The following is a 19,217-nucleotide window of genomic DNA, read 5'->3' on the forward strand; positions in this document are numbered from 1 at the left end:
AGCAGTTCCCTAAACACAAAGAGAGATTTCCTCATATTTGCCAATAGCTCCAAACATCTACAGATCCAATTGTGGCTCTCCAAGATAAAACTAGACTGATTCAATTTTCAGCTGACTGCCACTGCAGAACCATTGAGGTTTGTCCTCAACACTGAACGCACCTTGGAGGAACACATTGCTAAAAAATTAAGACAACTTTGTCCCAACACTTCCTCTTGAATAATTGAGACACTTCCTTCCTGAAACAGACTTCAGAAAAAGGTCCTCTGACTTACTTGATGACAATTCTCTGCTCTACTGCCTACTGAACATCAGTTTGGCACCCCTTCAAAGTGTCATACAAGCTGCAGCTCATCTCCTCAAGGGCCTTAAGAAGTACACTACTTCACCCCTACTTTGAAGGAACGTCTTAAGATAAGTGTGATTATTCTGTGACGTGATACTGCATTAAAGGTAAGTCGCTAGAATAAATCACCATTGTTCTCATTGTTGTGATACTTACACCTGATTACACTTGTGTTTGACACTAGTTGCAGCATTTTCTCAAGGAGGTAGTGGAGTTAACTACTTATGCATGTCTGAAACCTTAAAACTCAGACCTTTTCGGTGAGAGAATGGTGGCAACTATGCTTTATGGAGAGACCCTGAGCAATTTCCTACTTTGCCCATGCCTCAGAGCGTCTCTACACACACAGCAGTGGCTGCACTTTTAATGCTTTGGTTCAGAGCAACATCTGCACATGGTGAGGGAGGTCTCTTAGATTTAGTTGCAGCTGGGCCCAACTCAAATGCCTAACTTACAGGCCCATCAGCACTCCTTTTTCGGTCGAGGACCGGAAATGCTGGCTTGCCAGCATTTCCGGTAGGAGATCCGTATGATACTTAGTAGGGAACTGGAACCCGCCTCCCTCGGCCGTCTCACCTCAATTGGCTGGCTTCCTAAAAGGAGGCCAGCCATTGGAGGAGAGAGCCGTCCCTCCAAATAAGCTCCGTCTTTTTCGGATTCGGGGGCGTGATTTTTTGCATTCTTTAGCCCTGTGACGTCGTCTGTCACTCAGGGCGCAAAAAACACGCCCCCGAATCGGAAAATGGCCGTGCGTTTCTCCGAGGCATTGTCTCCTTGCCTCGGAGAGACGTGGTCGTGTTTTCGTAGCTGCTCGCCTCCCTTCCCTGCTGCTTTTAGGAGCTGCTTGGCTCCGCTCGCCTCCCCCCGCCCTCCTCCGTCGTGCTCTCGCCTCCCCCCCCCTCCCTCTGCTGCAGCTCTCCTCCGTCGTGCTCTGCCGCTCCCCGGCCCCCACCCCTCCCTCCCGCATTCGTAATCGTGATTAGGCCACTCGCCTCCCTTCCCTGCTGCTTTTAGGAGCTGCTTGGCTCCGCTCGCCTCCCCCCGCCCTCCTCCGTCGCGCTCTCGCCCCCCCCTCCCTCCCTCTGCTGCAGCTCTCCTCCGTCGTGCTCTGCCGCTCCCCGGCCCCCACCCCTCCCTCCTGCATTAGTCAACGCACCTCTACCCCAAACTACAGTGAGACTTGGTAAGCAGCACTCCACCGCTCCAATCACACAGAATTAACCCTTGACGCCCTGTTTCCCTCTTGCACCGCACCCTGCTCTGTCAAGGCCGCTCCAGCCTGCTCCACAGCGCCATGCCGTTCATAGCTGTGCTCTCCTGCGCCACTCTGCTGCTACAGGTATGAGGCCCAGTGTACACAAGCAGTGCACCCCAATCTTCCCTGTAGCGCCCCCTTCAGCGGCAGCCACGCAGCGCTACCAGGACACCGGATATTACTGTGTAATGTGCACGCATGCTGCACGGAGACACCCAGCGCCGCCAGCCGAGACGGTGCTCGTGAGAGACTGTCAGAGTCTGGGCGAGTGGGTGAGGCCATGGCGGGGACACTGGACGCCCGGGGCCAGGAAGTGAGGCAGGAAGCGCCTACACTCACAGCACCGGGAAGAGGCGCTGTGCCCTGCCCAAGTGAACCAGGCAGTAGGAAGAGGGCGTTGGCATCTCGTGGCAATGCGCCACCTGCCCGTGACCAGCTCCTGACACATGCTTGGCCCACTTCGCGCGAGGTGTGGGGGAGCACAGGAACCATCCTGGAAGATCAAGGGTGGGGGCGCAGCCAGCAGCCTCTTCCCAACAGGTAGCTCGTGGGGGCACAGTGATGGAGCGCAGACCGAAAGAAATCCAACAGAGACACTGGTGGTAAAACAGGGGGTGCTTAGAGGGCAGTCTGGGAGAAAACCAACTTCAAGTACATATCTAAGCCCGTCCCTCCAGAAGAGGGGAACCGGCTGGTAATGACGGACACACAGCCCCCTTTCCTCGCTCCTCCTTAGCGCCCCCATGCAGCCTTAAGCGCTTCCTCCCAGGACTAGAGATAAGCCACATCCACAAGCCCCCCTGGGCTAGAGCCCCTCCCACAGCACGGGCTGTCTCATCACTACTGTGACCGGACTCACGAGCAGATAACATTCCTGTATCACTGCTTTGGAAGAGTGCGCTCACGGGGGAAGGAGGTTTTTTTATGTTTAAATGGGAATCGAGTTGCTTTAGTGCAAAAAGCCACGAGTGTGTGCCATCACCAGGGCACTTGTCAGGTGACTGACTGCCCGTGTGACCTGCGGCACAACACGGTATTTGATTAACTGGATACAAATCCATGTAAAATTCGTAAACGTAGCGATAAAAATGTTGCTTTACATTTTTCTCTTTCGATGGGTCACTCGCCAGCCTCGAACAGCTCAGCTCTAGTGTATTGAAATGTGCACAGTTGTTGTCGTGTTTTGTTACACACACCTTTGCACTTCTGACGCTGCTCGGCAGCGATCACGGCTCCCAGGGCCCGTCCCTGCACACGACGGGCTCACGGCTGAACCCGCCACCCGGGCCTCCAGCCCGAGGCCTACAAAACCCGCCTGTCCAGTCACGCGGACCCTGCAGATTTCCTTAACAGAGCAGTGTCGGAGCTCATGCATCTCATCTGCATATGCGCCGCCCCAGGGGGATTCCCCTTTATAAGACTGGATAGGGCCACACAGCGCGGGAACTATAGTTCAGTCTTCAGTGGGAAAAGGTTCGCACTAGAAAAGCGTGTCTTTAACGACCCGAACATCCTTTTCTGCCAATATCGTGTTTATTACGATGCTACACTATTACAGCTAGTGAGGTAGCTCAGTGAGTTAATGCGCATTTCTAATGCAGCAGGTGCATCAGCCCACTGGCTTGTGCTGCTACCACTGGGCTTGAGAGATTTGCAGTGTTTAACTCCGTGTGTTGAACGCTCATTGCTGAACTATGCGGTAATCTGCAGGGCACTACCTCAGAAGCGAATCAAATAGAATCAGCCTTTCATCCTTCAGAGGTCAGTCAACTCCATTATCATAAAACAAGCAACAATTTCCCCTGTTGATTACAGCCTTCCAAATGGCAAGTGTGTCGTATGAAACTCAAATAAATACACATAGATACATACATATCTTCCAGTCATAGATGCAAAGCACCTGGACAGCGCGGTGGGTGAATGCACCTGCTCAGTAACTGTGAAGGTCCAAATCCCAGCACTTAAGTGCATGTGTCTGGAGGAGAGGTACCTGTTCTACGAGTTGATGGTGCAACAACCCTCCTCTTTCGCCTTTTCTTCGTGGGGGGGGGGGGGGTTGCCTGAGAGCACACCCGAGGTAGGCCAACAAGCAGGGAGTCAGTCAGCACAGAGGCTCATTAGTGCAACAGGATAATTATACAGTCGCCAGCTGCACCAACGGACTTCGGGAACCACACCTCCCACACAGTTCCAGTACTGGTGCACTACCTCCTAAGTGTTGTGGGGCCCAGTTGTTGCTCGACACCACTGCTGAGCAGAGATGCATAAACATAAGCCACTGGGTGGTGCACCCACAAAAGATCTAAAGTTCCTTTTGTATGTTAGTTATTTACTTTATTGCAAGTATTAGATTTTCTTCAATCACAGCACAGGTTGCAGCCAACTCGTTTCACTCAGTTAAACTGAACTTTCTCCTTTTCTCGCAGTTTTGTAAACTATAGGGAAAACTGGTGATTTTAAATAAATAAAGTCGCTTCGCCGTGCGGTCTTGGGAGGTGGGAGGGGTCTGACAGTGCAGTTGATGTTAAATTAATAAAGGTGCTTCGACGTACTGTGTTGGGAGACGGGAAAGATCTGAAAGTGCTGGTTATGGTACATCAATAAAGGCGCTTCGCCATGCTTTTGGGAGCCAGGAAGGGTCTGAAAGCGCTGTGTCATTAAATAAATAAAGGCGCATTGCCGTATTGTGTTGGGAGGCGGGAGGGGTCTAAAAACGCTGGTGATACTCATTAACTAAAGGGGCTTTAATGTGCTGTGTTGGGAGTGGTCTGAAATCACCAGTGATGTTAAATAAATAAAGGCGCATTGACGTATTGTGTTGGGAGGCGGGAGGGGTCTAAAAACGCTGGTGATATTCATTAACTAAAGGGGCTTTAATGTGCTGTGTTGGGAGTGGTCTGAAATCACCAGTGATGTTAAATAAATAAAGGTGCTTTGACATGCTGAGTTTGGAGGTGGGAGGGGTATGAAAGCGCTGGTGATATTAATTAAATAAAGGCGCTTCGCCATGCTGAGTTGGGAGGGGTCCGAAAGCGCTATAATAGTATCTTCAAGAGATGCGTCAGGTGAGAAGGGCATGGAGGGTACAATGAGGATGGGAAAGGAGTAAGTAGAGGGTGAGAGACATTGGGCACCGAATCACTCACCACGTAGGCGGCTCCGCCCTCCCCGTTATGGGTCTTGGACTCTTGGACTCTGGGATGGAGAAGTGCATGTCCCCTGTTCTGCTGCTTTCCAGGCACGGCACGCACACCCTGTAATTGCACAGCATATGGCACGGGGAGAGTGTTGTGCATGCGGGTATTGTGGCTTAATAGCTAGGCACCCTTAAATCCAGGATGGAGACAGCACTCGCAGATTAACCAGGGGCACGACCTTCTGTTTAAAAGCAAAACGAGCATGGGTGCTAGTGTTAAAAGTGCGCCCCCGTTATGAAAACTGAAAGCCTGCATTTGAAAAGCAGGAGGCAGAAGTCAATTTACAAATTCCCCGTCCTTTGTTCCCCAAAAAACAGGTTTTAGAAGACATCTGTCGAGTTTTCTTATAATTTTGCCTATATTGAAATGGCAAGTTTCCTCACGTGCTAGTGCTTTCTTGAGGTTTCTCACAGGGTAATTTCCACAGGACTGTGGGGTCTTTACTCACGCTGACCTCAGTAGGGACTCTCTCCACACACTGTCAGCCAGGGGGCTCCCCACTAAAACACAGTGTGAGCGGCCAAAGTGAGGTCAGGACATGGCTTAATACCATGCACTAATGGTGGGTGTGCTTCAAAAGTGCACTCACTCACCCCTCACATACACTATGTTACCAACACACAGTCAGCAAGGGAGCTTCAGAAGTGCACTCACTCGTTGCTTGTGTGCGTGAGCTCCTCAACCCCTCCCCCCTCGTTGCTTGTGTGTGCGTGAGCCCCTCCCCCTTTTGTGCATGAGCTCCTCACCCCCCTCCCCTCCTCGTTGCTTGTGTGCATGAGCTCCTCACCCCCTCCCCCCTCGTTGCTTGTGTGCGTAAGCTCCTCACCGCCCTCCCCCCTCGTGGCTTCTGCGTGCGTGAGCTCCTACACCCCCCCTCGTTGCTTGTGTGTGCGTGAGCTCCTCACCCCCCCCCCCTCATTGCCTTTTCCTTTTGATAAGGTGGTGTAATGATAGTTAGTGCTTGTGCTGCGTTACCACCCCTGGCTGTGCTTGCTCCCCTGCCTGTGCTTGCTCCCCTGCCCCCTGGCTGTGCTTGCTCCCCTGCCCCCTGGCTGTGCTTGCTCCCCTGCCCCCTGGCTGTGCTTGCTCCCCTGCCCCCTGGCTGTGCTTGCTCCCCTGCCCCCTGGCTGTGCTTGCTCCCCTGCCCCCTGGCTGTGCTTGCTTCCCTGCCCCCTCGCTGTGCTTCCTCTCCTGTGTGTGTATGTGGCTCTGGGTGTGTGTGGGGCTCTGTGTGTGTGTGTGTGTGGGGCTCTGGGTGTGTGTGTGGGGCTCTGGGTGTGTGTGGGGGGCTCTGGGTGTGTGTGTGGGGCTCTGGGTGTGTGTGTGTGGGGCTCTGGGTGTGTGTGTGTGGGGCTCTGGGTGTATGTGTGGGGCTCTGGGTGTGTGTGTGGCTCTGTGTGTGTGGCTCTGTGTGTGGGGCTCTGTGTGTGGGGCTCTGTGTGTGGGGCTCTGTGTGTGGGGCTCTGTGTGTGTGTGGCTGTGTGTGTGCGTCTGTGGCTCTGTGTGTGTGGCTCTGTGTGTGTGTGTGGCTCTGTGTGGATAGCTTTTTTTTGTAGGTGGCTCTATGTGTGGGTGGCTCTGTCTGTGTGAGGGTAGCTCTGTGTAGGGGGCTCTATGTGAATGACTGTGTGAGTGGCTCTGTGTGGGTGGCTCTGTATGTGTGTGTGGGTCGCTTTGTGTGTGTGGCTCTGTGTGGGTGTAAATGCAATAGGTCATGCATTTGCGAGCGATTAAGCTATTGGCATTGTAAATGACAATGCCATTTATTTAACGATTAAGCTATTGGCAATGTAAATGACAATGCCATTTATTTATGATAAAAAAAAAAATGTCATGAGCAATGCCAATAGCTCTACCTTTAATGATGCCGAGACCATTGCATTGTAAATGCTTGTTAGGTCTTGTCTTTTTTTTATCTGCTCTGTCGCTTGCGAGAGATATTGTGTACATTAAGGTCTTGGAGCCCGCCCTATGCTTACCATTTCTTTGCTTCAATGTAACTCTTTATTTATTTAGAGAGCTTGATAAAGTGCAAACTTAACCCAGGGGTGTCAGAGCGCTGCACAGCACAATGCTTAACAAACCACTTACACGAAAACTTCAGATAAAATACCATAAACGCAAATCAAGTTAAATGGCATACACCAACGATACTCTTCAAGTTCAATAACATAGCACATCTTATCTATGCATGCTAGCACTTGCTCGTTGATATAGCTGAGTCTGTCCGAGGTTTAGTGCCTAGAGCTTAATCTAGGAATCTGTTTCGTAAAATCCTCTAGACCTCTTTCTTGAAGGTGGCTGTAGGACGGTTCAACTTGATCTCTGCAGGTAAAGTTCCAAATTCTTGGTGCAAATCGAGCCAAGGTACGGGCGTAGTTCTTCTCTTGTCTTAATACTGGAGGTTCTAGGACAGAGGTCTTCAAACTTTTTGATGTCGAGACCCCCTTCTCAAAGGTTTATAGGTGTAAGGACCCCCTCCTGATGAAAAATTCTAGCACTCGCTCTGTACCTTTAAATACATCGATGCACATTGAGTCTGGCTGATGAGAGCAGGGTCGCACAGTGTGCTCAATTTGGCAAATGAGGATTAGAAGTAGAACCCTGAAGTCTTGATGCCCTTGTCTGCAAATAGATACCTACATGAATATCTCGCTAAAACCAACAAAGGCAAACGTCACCCCAAAAAGGCCTTGCCGGATCAGCTATGCAAAAAGTGCTTCAACTACTTTTTAATAGCCACGCACTCCTTTATTTAGCACCTGCTGTGCTTTCCTGAGGCAAATGTCAATAATTTGTGTGTGCAATCCTGTCCTGTTTGTAAGTACTTCCAATACTAGTAGATAGAACAATCGTGGCGCAGGTAGATAAAAATGTGTTCAGGAACTCACAGCTCTTTTGTAAATGGAGGAGCTAGGATTACATGCAGGCCAAGTTCCACAGAAGGCGCCATTACTACAAGACGGCTACTTCCCCATATGATTCCGAACTTCTTTACAGGAAAAATGCAAAGCAAATACCGTCAGCTGCAATTGATGATTGCCACTAGAATAAAACAATGCGTATTGCAGAAAAAGGAAACTCACTATCTGCAAAAATCCACTCTGGAAGGTAAAATTACCACTGACTGTAAGCACATTTTCATTGCCAATATCCATCATCGAAAAAGATATGCCAGAAAATGAAGGAATGTACCACTCAAACTAAGAACAGTTGTGAAGCAGTTTCCTAACAGGTAAAATCGACTAAAAGCTTCCAAACTAAGAAATGTAAGTTGCACAGACGAATAAACACTCATCTAATGTGTTCAATTCAATTTTCCCCTCAGAGAGAACGGCCCCCTCCAACCCCCAAGCCCCGCTCGCATCTTCCTTTGGAGACACAGTACATTAACAGGCGTGCTGGGCTCAATTAAGCTGGTACTTGACCCCCCACAGCAAGACCCATCCTCCTTCATCTGCTGGTGAGGAGTGTGCACAATAAGTTTGCTTCTCAGAGCAGCGCCCAGTGAGAGGCTCTGTCTGGGACAACCGCCTCGAGCTGATGCCATTCAACAATCCTTGCGTGCAGACAATAAGGCTGGGCAATGCGCGACCCCCTTCCCATGACTCCACGGCCCCCCTGGGGGTCGCGCCCCACAGATTGAAGACTGCTGTTCTAGGAGGAAGGTGTTTGTGCTACGTGAAGAGCTGCTGCCCCTTAATATTGTTAGCCTATTTTTAAGATACCTAGGTGTCTCATAGTAAAGTGCTTTGTGTGACCATCAATCTATTTTCAGATGGATTCTGGCTTCTACTGGGATCCCATGTAAAGACTTAAGAGAGGCAGTGATGTAGTTGAAACACCTCTTTCCTGTTATTAATCTCCCTGCAGCATTGAGTATAGCCTTTAGTGGTGCAGAGTGTGCTTTTGGTATGCTCGCTAAGGTAGCTGACCCATAGTCTAATCTAGTCACCACCAAAGATTGTACCGCAAGTCTTCTGGCGGTACAAAATGTTTCAACTTCTTGAGGAAGTTGAGTTGGTTAAATGCACTTAGAGTGGCTAAGCATAGTCAGGATTTGATCTAGAGTTATCTTCAGGGATTTTGTCTTTTCCACAGAGATTGGAGTGTAATTGTGGGTGTCAAGGAGGGTCAACCATTCTTGTACTGGAGGTGAGGAGGGGAGAACAGTAGAAATTCTGTTTTCATAGTGTTCAGTGTGAGGTCATTGTGTGCTAGTCAGGTTTGGGTTTTTTCTATGAATGTTGTTGAGTTTTGTGATGTCATCACTGGAGGAATTTTTTAGGTATAGTTGCATGTCATCTGCATACATGTGGTAAGCTAGGTTTGCCTGTTGGAATATCTCCAATAGCAGTTCCATGTATAGACTGAAATGTGTGGGCGATATGATAGAACCTCAACGCACTCCCATCTTGATCGGTCCTATCTTTGATAATGAGGTTCCCAAATTGATTTGTTGCAAGTGATCACATAGAAATGAGTTGAACCAAGTGAGAATGTTGCCATAGAAACCCATTCTGTGTTTGAGTATCTCCATAAGGCAGTCATGATTGACTGTGTCGAATGCTGAGGATAGGTCCAGTTGGATGAGAAATTCAGGATTCATTCTAGTCCATTATTCTGAGTACATTTTCCACAATGTATAGTAGGGCCGATTCTGTGCTGTGTCCTGGTCTTAAGCCCAATTGGAAGTCGTTGATAAGATTGTTCATCTGCTGACATTGTTGTTTGTAGATGCATTTTTCAAGCCGATTTGCAAGGAAGGGGCTGTTAGATGCTGGGCGAAAATTATTTAGATCATTAGTATCAGTGTAGTTGTAGAAAGCTGGCTTTTTATGTTATATACCAAAACGAGGTATACTAAGTAGAAAGTCCAGATGACCCTTATGGATTTACAGGGCTTAATTTAATAATCCCAACTGCTCTCTTTTGTGGTACTGTGGGCGAGCAGTTTTGGCTTATCAGAGGGTAGTATTCATGTATTTGTTGAACACACACAGAGTCAATAAATGAGACACACACTCAAGAAGAAACTCAAGACTAATTTAGAAAAATAACAAGTATTTTTATATTTCTTTTAAACACCAAGAACTTCGTTATGACTTTTCAGTTTATCAGTTGTTGTAGGTATGTAAAAAAATGTTTGCTCAAACATGTGTCTTTACGCTGTAATGCTTTCCTATGGAGGAAAAGGCATACACTGCATTTGGATATTTGCAAACTATTCTAGGGTCCCCTTAGGGCAGAGGTCTTCAAACTGTGGAGCGGCCTAAAGTGATCCCAGGTGTGGCTCCTGGCTCTGGCCAAAAGAAGCATTGTGTTGATAACTGTGCTTTGTTTTAAGCTGAAAAAAGGAACGGCAGGAAGCTGCTCTGTAATGGGCCATCGCTATCGTTTTGTCATTTATATCCCAGCAGGGAGAAGGTGTCAAAAGGGAAGGGACTCCACTCCCATTTCTAATAGTCACAATGTGGATACTAGTACATGGTATTAAGGCCTGCCTGAACAGAATAGTATGTTTGGCAATCATGTGTTTGATTGCATTTTTAAAACAGTAGCAGAACGTAACTGCAATGTTTACATATGTATAGACATATTTAAACATTGCCAATTTCATAATTTTGAGGGGGGCTCCGATGATTTGTTTTTCCACGGGGGCGGCATTAAAATGTTTGAAGACCACTGCCTGAAGAACTTAAGTTGCTAGGGGGCCAAGGTCTAAAAGTACCACCGGCAGTTCAGGTTTACATGCCCTGGAGTGTCCGGGTGCAGACATGCTGGATGGGTTGGTAGCCTTGTCCACTACAGCGTAGGCAAAGAGGGGGGGCACCTAGAAACAGGCTGCAGAGGGGGACAAGTCTGAGAGCTCCCAATAGGGGGCGCGCTTTGTGGCGGTCCTGAGAGCAGGAGAGCACAGTCAGTTGTTGTGAACCCGGGCCCACAGACCTCGGGTGCAGAGTTTTTGTTGGCTTTGGCTGGTGCTCAGGCATCCACGGGTCTCGGTTTGACCTGCAAAGGGGTGGTGTCAGGGGGCCACCTAAATACTGAATTTAGAGGTGCTAAGAGGAGTAAAGGGTAGTAGCCAATGGACTACTCACCCTTGGGGTCACTATGCCCACTATATGACTACTTCCCGCGGGTGGGGGGCATAACCCTGTCCCAGAGTTCCTAATTCCACCAAAATCAAGATGGTGGAATCCTTCTTTTATGAGGCACATCAGGCAGCCCACCTTAGTGGTGTGAATGGCCTGATAGTGCACCACGCCTCCTAGCATAGCTAATTTCCCTTATATCTTTTTCTCTCAGAAATAGCGCAAGCAACGCGTTTCACCTTAAAGAAGGCTTCCTCAGGGCATGTAAATGAATAAACCACTTGAGAAGAAACAAACAAGATTTCTCTACAGGGGATAGTCAGGCTTATTTTAGCTCTTTCACAATTGCTACAGGTTGCAGTACAATTGACCAATGCTTCCATAAACCGAGGATATAGGCAGAGTAAGGCCCATGCACATGTCATCACATCCAAAAACAAACAAGAGTTACCTGGTCCAATTGATTGTCTATGTGTTGTGTTGCGCCAAAAGACCGCTAGACCAACATGTCGTCACAATGATAATGCTGGGTTGGAAAAATTCCCATCAGCCCACCATTATTGGTGGAGTGTCGTCATGTGGGATGCATAACATAAACCCAAATATCTCCCAACGCACCTGATGATGATGAGGAGATGGGTTTTGTAAAGTACTATTCCAAACCACAGTATATCAAAGGTAGGACTGATGGAGTGCAGTGCTCGTGCAAAAGAAAAGAAAAATGAGGTGTGAATAAAATTGCTCCTGAGACAAAAATGGTGTTAAGCATCTGCATTATATGTAAACTAAGTATATTAACAATTTGGATTAATCCTACCAGAACTTTGAGCCCAACTAGTTGGATAAACACCAGAGAACATTTGGGCTCAAAGTTCTGGTAGGATTAATCCATAATGCAGATGCTTAACACCATTTGGTCCTGAAGAAAGCTTGGACGCTTAGTCCACATAAGCTGAAACATGTCGACCTCCATGCACTACGCCCTGATATAGTCATTCTTTAAGACTATTAGGCGCTGTTTTTATTCTTGACCCCGAGACAATACTCAATAAACATATTTTTTGTCTCAGGAGCCAATTTTATTCACACCTCATTTTTCTTTTCTTTTTCACGAGCACTGCACTCCATCAGTCCTACCTTTGATATACTGTGGTTTGGAATAGTACTTTACAAAACCCATCTCCGCATCATCATCAGGTGCGTTGGGAGATATTTGGGTTTATGTTATGCATCCCACATGACGACACTCCACCAATAATGGTGGGCTGATGGGAATTTTTCCAACCCAGCATTATCATTGTGACGACATGTTGGTCTAGCGGTCTTTTGGCGCAACACAACACATAGACAATCAATTGGACCCGGTAACTCTTGTTTGTTTTTGAATTTGATACAGGGGTTTGAGCTACCGTGGTCGTTAAAAATTCCCCCATTGACCCCCCCCCCACTTGCTTCTCTCATGTCATCACATCCCCATGGAAGTCAAACAACAGACGTAATGGTCGGAATATACTTCCACGCATCACCGGTTACAAAAAGTGGTTTATTCATTTTTATGCCCAGATGAAGCTTTCTTTAAGGTGAAACGCGTTGGGTGCGCTATTTCTGAGAGAAAAAGATATAAGAAAAATGTATAAAGAAAAGAAACCAACACATCAACCAGGACCTGCGACTTTTTATTTACTTGCTTCTTGAACTCACTACATTCATGAATCGGTTGTGGTTGCCTCTCTATTTGTACATATTTAATGGTAAAGCTAAGTCAATGAGCAACAGACCGTTGAGGTGGGCAACGCGCAATTATAACATACTATACATGTAATAATTCCAGGTTTTACGGCTATCTAAATCGCTTGCTGCTTCCCAATCTTGTATAGTTAATTTCCAGCCTGTCCTGGTGCCCAATGGACCTCAGGCAAAGGGTGGCATCTCCCAGGTCTTGGGGAAGCCGGGGTCACATATCGAAGGCAGCAGGGGCTTTGAAGTCCCTGGCCTTGGTATGCAGATTCACTAGCCATCCTCCTGGAGGAGGCGTGAACACCTTCCTCTGGGAGCATGCAAGCTCTCACCTGCAGGGGGTTAAAAAGATGTCTGTGATGGCAGGCTGGATGATACCAGTCAGATAGCACACTAAGAGGCTGGTAGGTTTTCAGGGGGCACCTCTAAGGTGCCCTCTGGGTGCATGTTTTAATAATTCCACTACTGGCATCAGTATGGGTTTATTAAGACAAGGTGTTTGATACCAGACACCATAGGTTTCAGTGAAGCCATCATGTATCTGGGGAACTTGTTAGGATGGCTTCCCTGTTCACTGGTACTATCTGGCAATTGAAATAGACAGCACAGGAGCATATCTGCTCATGCAGATATTTCCTCACTTGTTATATAATTTAAGCTCCCGGGTTTCCGCTTTTATGAATTTTTACAGATAATTACAGACAGAAAACAAAGTGTTTCCTGTCTGTATTTATTTTTACAGTGAGAAAATGTAGAAGAATGCTTCTTGTGGGTGACTCTCCGTGCTGTTTTTCCTGAATTCTAGGACAACAGCTGAGCAGATAAGCAGCATGGGAAGTTAAAATAGGTTGAGATTTTCCTAAATGCAGGTGTACGGTAACATATTTGTATTATAATGCTCATATTTACCTGAAGGTGTAGTGTTTTGCTATATTTGGCTGCTTAATTTGCTAAAACGCGACAGGCAACAAAGTATGAGTGCATGTTTATCAGTTAAAAGTGGAAATATACCATTTTAGGATTCCATATATTAGTGAAACACAATATAAATATGGATAAATACCAATAAGATGGGCAAAAAATAAATATGGATAAATACAGACGGAAATGTTAAAAAAATAAATACCATATAACCAGGAGCCCTAAATATAATGCACCCAGCCATTGGACGGTAAGGCCTGCTGTAGAGGGTGACTTGCACATATTGCAGGCAGTGTCTGTGGGCATTGCACACAGGGTGTGTGCCATGCCGTGTTTTCACACTTGTTTGCACCATTTCCCGCAGCCTGCAATCGCAGCCTGGACAAGTTTAATGGTGGGTCCCTTAGGGTGGCACAATACATGCTGCAGCCCTTATGGATCCTCTTTATTACCCATGCCCTATGTACCATGGGTACTATTTACTAAGGGCTTACAGGGGTGCTAAAGATCTTGCCAATTGAGGACAATTGCCCAGTTACCTTGTCCATGTTGTTGTTTTTCTTCTTTTCATCTCACCCCCCCAACTGTTGTCCATGTTGCTTCTTCTCTCCCACCCACCTGCCTGTTGTCCATGTTGATTCTTCCCTCCCATTGTCTGTTACTTGTTTCCTATCATGTCCGTCTTGCCTCTTCCAGTGTTGGCTGCGTCCTAAGACTTTTTTCTAACTTTTCTAAGCAGTGAAATGCTGTAAATTAACCTGCTTTGGTTTTTCTATATGTAACATGGTGAAATATTTTACTGTAAAGAACAATAGTCTTTAACTGTCTTCTTGTGCCCAAATCTAAGGCTAGCAATGGATTACCTTTTATTCTATTGAAGATTTAAAACCCAGCTGGCTTGTGGCACTTTTTTCATTTTCTCGTTTGTGAATGAGATCACTCATTTTGCCCCTCTGCCTATTACAGTATGAAGTAAAATACGCACACCTCAAAATGTAATCTGCAGCACCGCTTGCCCCAATTGCTTCACATAGTTGTTGGAACGTATATGCCCTTTTTCTGTGGTTTTTAAGGTAAAGGCAACTACGCATTTGGTTCCATTCAGTATCTTCATAAACACCCTGATGAGACTTTGAGCCATATGTATCAAGCAAAAATGCGATCGCAAACGCCGAAATTCGCAGAATTTCGGCATTTGCGATCGCATTTTTGCTAAATGGTATGTATGAGGGAAAATCTGCGTGCAAAATAAGGAATCGCAAAATTTGCGATTCCTTATTTTGCGATTGCATTTAAGGAATTGCAAATTTTGCGATTCCTTAAATGCAATGTAAGAAGCACCAAAAAAGTGCAATTCCCCTTAAGGAATCGCAAATTACCACCAACTTCAAGTTGGTTGTAATTTGCAATTTCTTTGAAAAATGCAAGTTTTTGCATTTTTTAAAGTGCCATGTGGCGCACATACATGCCCTTAGGGCATGTATGTGTGCCACATGGGCACACATGCACATTTCAGGGGTGCAACAGGGTTTCCTTTTGACACCCTGGCACCCTTGAAATTGCATTCTCAATTTACGATTCTCTAATTGAGAATGGCAAATTGAGAATGTCTTACCATTCATTCCCATGGGCCCCTAGGCCCATAGGAATGAACGGGGAGGTATTCCTTAATTGCGAATTGCAATTTGCGAATCGCAATTAAGGAATATGTAGGATTCGCAAAATTATTTGCAAATCCAACATACATAGCATTTTGCGATTCTCAAATAGAGATTCTATAAAAATCGCTATTTGAGAATCACAAAAAGTGGGTTTTACACATATGGCCCCTGGTCACATAATAGATAGACCATTGTACCATCCATGCGTGCAATCTTTCAGTTTCTTATGAAATCTATCTTCACCTTTTGCAGGACCAGCCTTTTGCAATGTCTATGACGAATTCCAGCTTCAGGGTCCAAGGAAACAGCAGCATAATTATGATCCCCTTTGCACAACAGTTACGATGATCGAGACACATTTGCTTTTCAGCAAGTTTTTAAATATTGTCATTCTGTCCTGTAACAGTGGTGATATTGTAGTTTTTCTGTTGTCAACATCAATGTTATTCCATCTGAACTCCCTGCTGTCCCGCATAAGGTCCTACAGTTATAAACATCAAATAAACCTCCCACCACATGAGCGGTGTCTCTCAGAACATAAAACGTCAAATCAAAAAATATTTATATTAACAGATCTGCAATCACTAAAAAAAAAAACGTTTAAATGAAGTTATGTTTTTCTCAGAATATATACTTTTTAATTTAAAAAAGAAATTCCCCTAAAAAAGACTTCATTTTTAAGGGATGGTTTTATTAAGATACAGAAGCTAATAATCATTGGCAGAGCCAATAGTTATTTTCCATGCAAGAGCCAATGGCTTTGCCAATGTGTTTTAGTCATGTTGTAGACCAGTGTGGCTGCTGTTCAGCATGGCTAAAAAAATTGCGTAGAGGAGAATGGCATGGAGTGGAGTGGGAAGGCATAGTGTCATGGAGTGGCGTGGGATGGAGTGGCATAGGGTGGCACAGAATGGTGTAGTGTTTGGTAGGGTGGAGGGAAGTAGAGTGGCCTAGTGTGGAGTGGCGTAGAGGGCTGCTGAGTGGAGTGTCATAGATTGGAATGGAGTAGAGTGTCATAGTGTGGAGTGTAATAAAATGGAGTGTCGTAGAGTGGAGTGGCATAGAGTGGAGTATAGTGTCATAAAGTGAAGTGGTGTAGAATGAAGTAAAAGGTTGTGGAGTGGTGTAGAGTGTTGTGTAGTGGCATAGCGTAGAGCATAGGTCTTCAAACTGTGGGGCGCGCCCCCCTGGGAGGGCACGCATCCCTTCAGGGGGGGCGCGCACTTCACACCACACTGTTGCTTCCAGGCGCGAGACGTGCCTCTCAGCCCGGGCTGCTGCAGCTGCTGGGGGCTCGGCTGACGGTGTCAAGAGTCACAGGTCTTTAAAGGCCAGAGGCAGGCACGACGATTTTGGAGAGGGGGGTGGGGGCTCATTCTCATGGTCACGGAGATGCAGGGGCTCTAAAGGCTGGAAAACAACAAAGCCTCATTAGCGTGTAAATGGTCTTTTAAAGACCTGTGAAGTACTTGTGCGGCTGCCAGCTCCAAAACTGTCTGTGTGTGTGCCCGGAAGCTGCCTCAGCCTGGGCTGACACACACAGTGGGTGGTGGGGAGGCATGCTGAAGCCTTTTGAGCCCATGGGTGTTGTGCGCCTGGTAAAAAACATGGGGCTTATTTACAAGCCCCTTGCACCACTTCGCGTCACTTTTAACATGGAAAAAGTGACGCAAAAATGGCACAAGGGGCTTGTAAATCTGCCCCCCTGTGCATATTTACATACCTTTGTAAACTGATTAAAGAGGCTGTTTGTTTTCTGGTTCCAGTGCCCCCTGTGCCCCCACTCTGCCTATTCCTTACATTTATAATTTTACTGCCTTAATGTGAGAATGCATTTCATGAAAAGGAATATAAAGACGGGTTACCAAAATAAAAATGCCAGCCATGTGCTGTTTAAAAAGCCTGCAAAGGCCTTGTCTTGACACTAAATAGGGTTATAAATAAAATAGTATATATTCCTTTGTAATGTGACGTTTCAATCTTTGTTCCCTTTAATTATAAGTCATAGATCATTCAGGAAGCCTTAGAACACAATTAAAAATGCTTTCTATGTAGTTTTGCTGTTCCAAGTGTGCACCGATCAGTGCTGAAAATAGGCTTTAGGGGACTGCTTACTTTTGTACCTTCTGGGACATCAATATAATGAGCTGGCAACCCTAATCGCAAGACTGGAAGTTTATTGCAGGATGAGCACAATATTTATTGCCCCCACCCTCGATCCCTGGACCTTGCATTAAAAGCAATAGTTTAACTTATATCTGAAACCATATGCCAAGCCTCAATAACATGCTGAGTAACTTCAACTGTGTCTGGGGATGCACCCTGCATTCAGACAACTCACTCCTCATTCTCGTCCTTCACTTTCACACTCACCCTGCACTCACTGGGATCACAATGTACTCACACTGATCACTATGCACTGAACCCACTCTTTCACCCTGTATTCACAGTGACCACACTGCACTTATGCCACTCACCATGAACTTACACCGTTCTCCCTCCACTTACCCTGCGGTCACATGAGCACACTGCACACTATGCACTCACAGTGATCACTCTGCACTCACAATACTCTTGCGCTGTTTACCCTGGTCCTCACCCTGCAGTCACACGAGTTCACCCTGTACCTCTCCCTGCAGTCACACGAGCACACTACACACCCTGCTCATGCAACACTTCACTACCTGTCCCTCTCACGTGAGCGATCAGTGTTAGAGCCAGCCCTGGCTGGGAATCTTACTCTCCCCACCCCAAAGTTCTGTCTAGTTGCGCTCCATGTTGCTTCCAACGTCAGAAGTAGGTTTCACTGCAAGGAGTTTACAATGGTTACATCCTTCCTGTAGATTCCATTTTCTGGCAGGTAAGAGTGGAGAGCTTTTTGTAATTTTTTTTAAGCCTTGCTCCTTTCCCCTTCGTCCCAATACTAGTGGGAACATTGGATATTTCAAGGAGGAGTGGATTTGGCATTAATGCCATAGGTGCTGCCTTTGGTCCTGGGTTCGGCTCAACATCGTGTGATCCCTGGGTAAAATCACTTAATTTACCAGTGACTTACGAAAAATTAATTTGACCTGATTAAAGTCGCTGGTGCTGGTTTAGCATGTTACAATCCCTAGAGCTGAGTCCACAAGTCAAATATAACAAATAGTGTGAAGTGTGCCTACCATCTGTTCTCGCTTCTTTCGTAGACCAAATTATTTTTTTTTCTTGTGCAGCTATTTCTAAAGCTTTGGAAGGCGATCTTCTTTATGAGCCAACTCTGCTAACAAAATGATTCTTGATGTTACTAGAGAATAAAGATGTATACATCCTCTTGAATCACTTATATCACATGTGTATGATGTAAATGTCCCCTAGGCCTTCTTGGAAACGTGTGGCTGGCCTCCTACTGACATGGCAACACCTGGCCATACTCCACATAATCATGGATTTTTTAATTGCGTCAGAAAGCATGTTTTGTGGAACTTCTTTTTCTGATATCTTGTTTAGGGGCAAGGATGTGGCACAACAGCTGGTGCTGATGACTGTAGAGCTGGGAAACCAGGTTCAATTCTTGATGTCTGCTCAATATCCTGTGATTCTGGGCAAATCGCTTAATCGCCCTGTACTTACAAAAAATGAATGTGTGCTTGTGTAATGTAAAAGATGCTCCTGTAAAGTGCTCCATTACCTTTAGATCATGTTCGCCCTATATGAAAGTACAAAAAATATATTGCAAAATGTGAGCACTCCTGTTTCCAGGCACTGCTCAAGACTGGAAGTGGAGCACAACCTAAGGATGGCAGAAGCAAGAATACATCCACACATTGTCTCTGTGGAGAAAAACAAGCACTCCCGCACCTGTGTTTTGGGAGTGTTTTTGCTAATCTGTCCTAAATGTTGTGTTTTATGGGAAAAATAAAGCACCAATGTAATTTTTTGGGCTAATTTGTTTCTTGGAGACTTTTCATTTTAACTTTAGAATAAGCACATGCACTACAAAAACTTCAGTTTGCTAAACACTCT

The 19,217-nt window shown here is 46.3% G+C and overlaps 1 protein-coding gene across 1 annotated transcript in view; it reads left to right on the forward strand.

Annotated features, from left to right (window-relative positions):
* The first annotated feature begins 340 nt into the window (after window positions 1-340).
* The window catches only part of WDR6 (WD repeat domain 6), an 87,202-nt gene continuing 68,325 nt past the window's right edge, over window positions 341-19,217 (forward strand). Inside the window, exon 1 of the mRNA XM_086939321.1 lies at window positions 341-453. The gene's annotated coding sequence lies outside the window, so the exon portion shown is untranslated. The remainder of the gene's footprint in view (window positions 454-19,217) is intronic.

The sequence above is a fragment of the Lissotriton vulgaris genome, chromosome 9, assembly GCF_964263255.1.
Source record: "Lissotriton vulgaris chromosome 9, aLisVul1.2, whole genome shotgun sequence".
In the NCBI taxonomy this organism is placed as follows: domain Eukaryota; kingdom Metazoa; phylum Chordata; class Amphibia; order Caudata; family Salamandridae; genus Lissotriton; species Lissotriton vulgaris.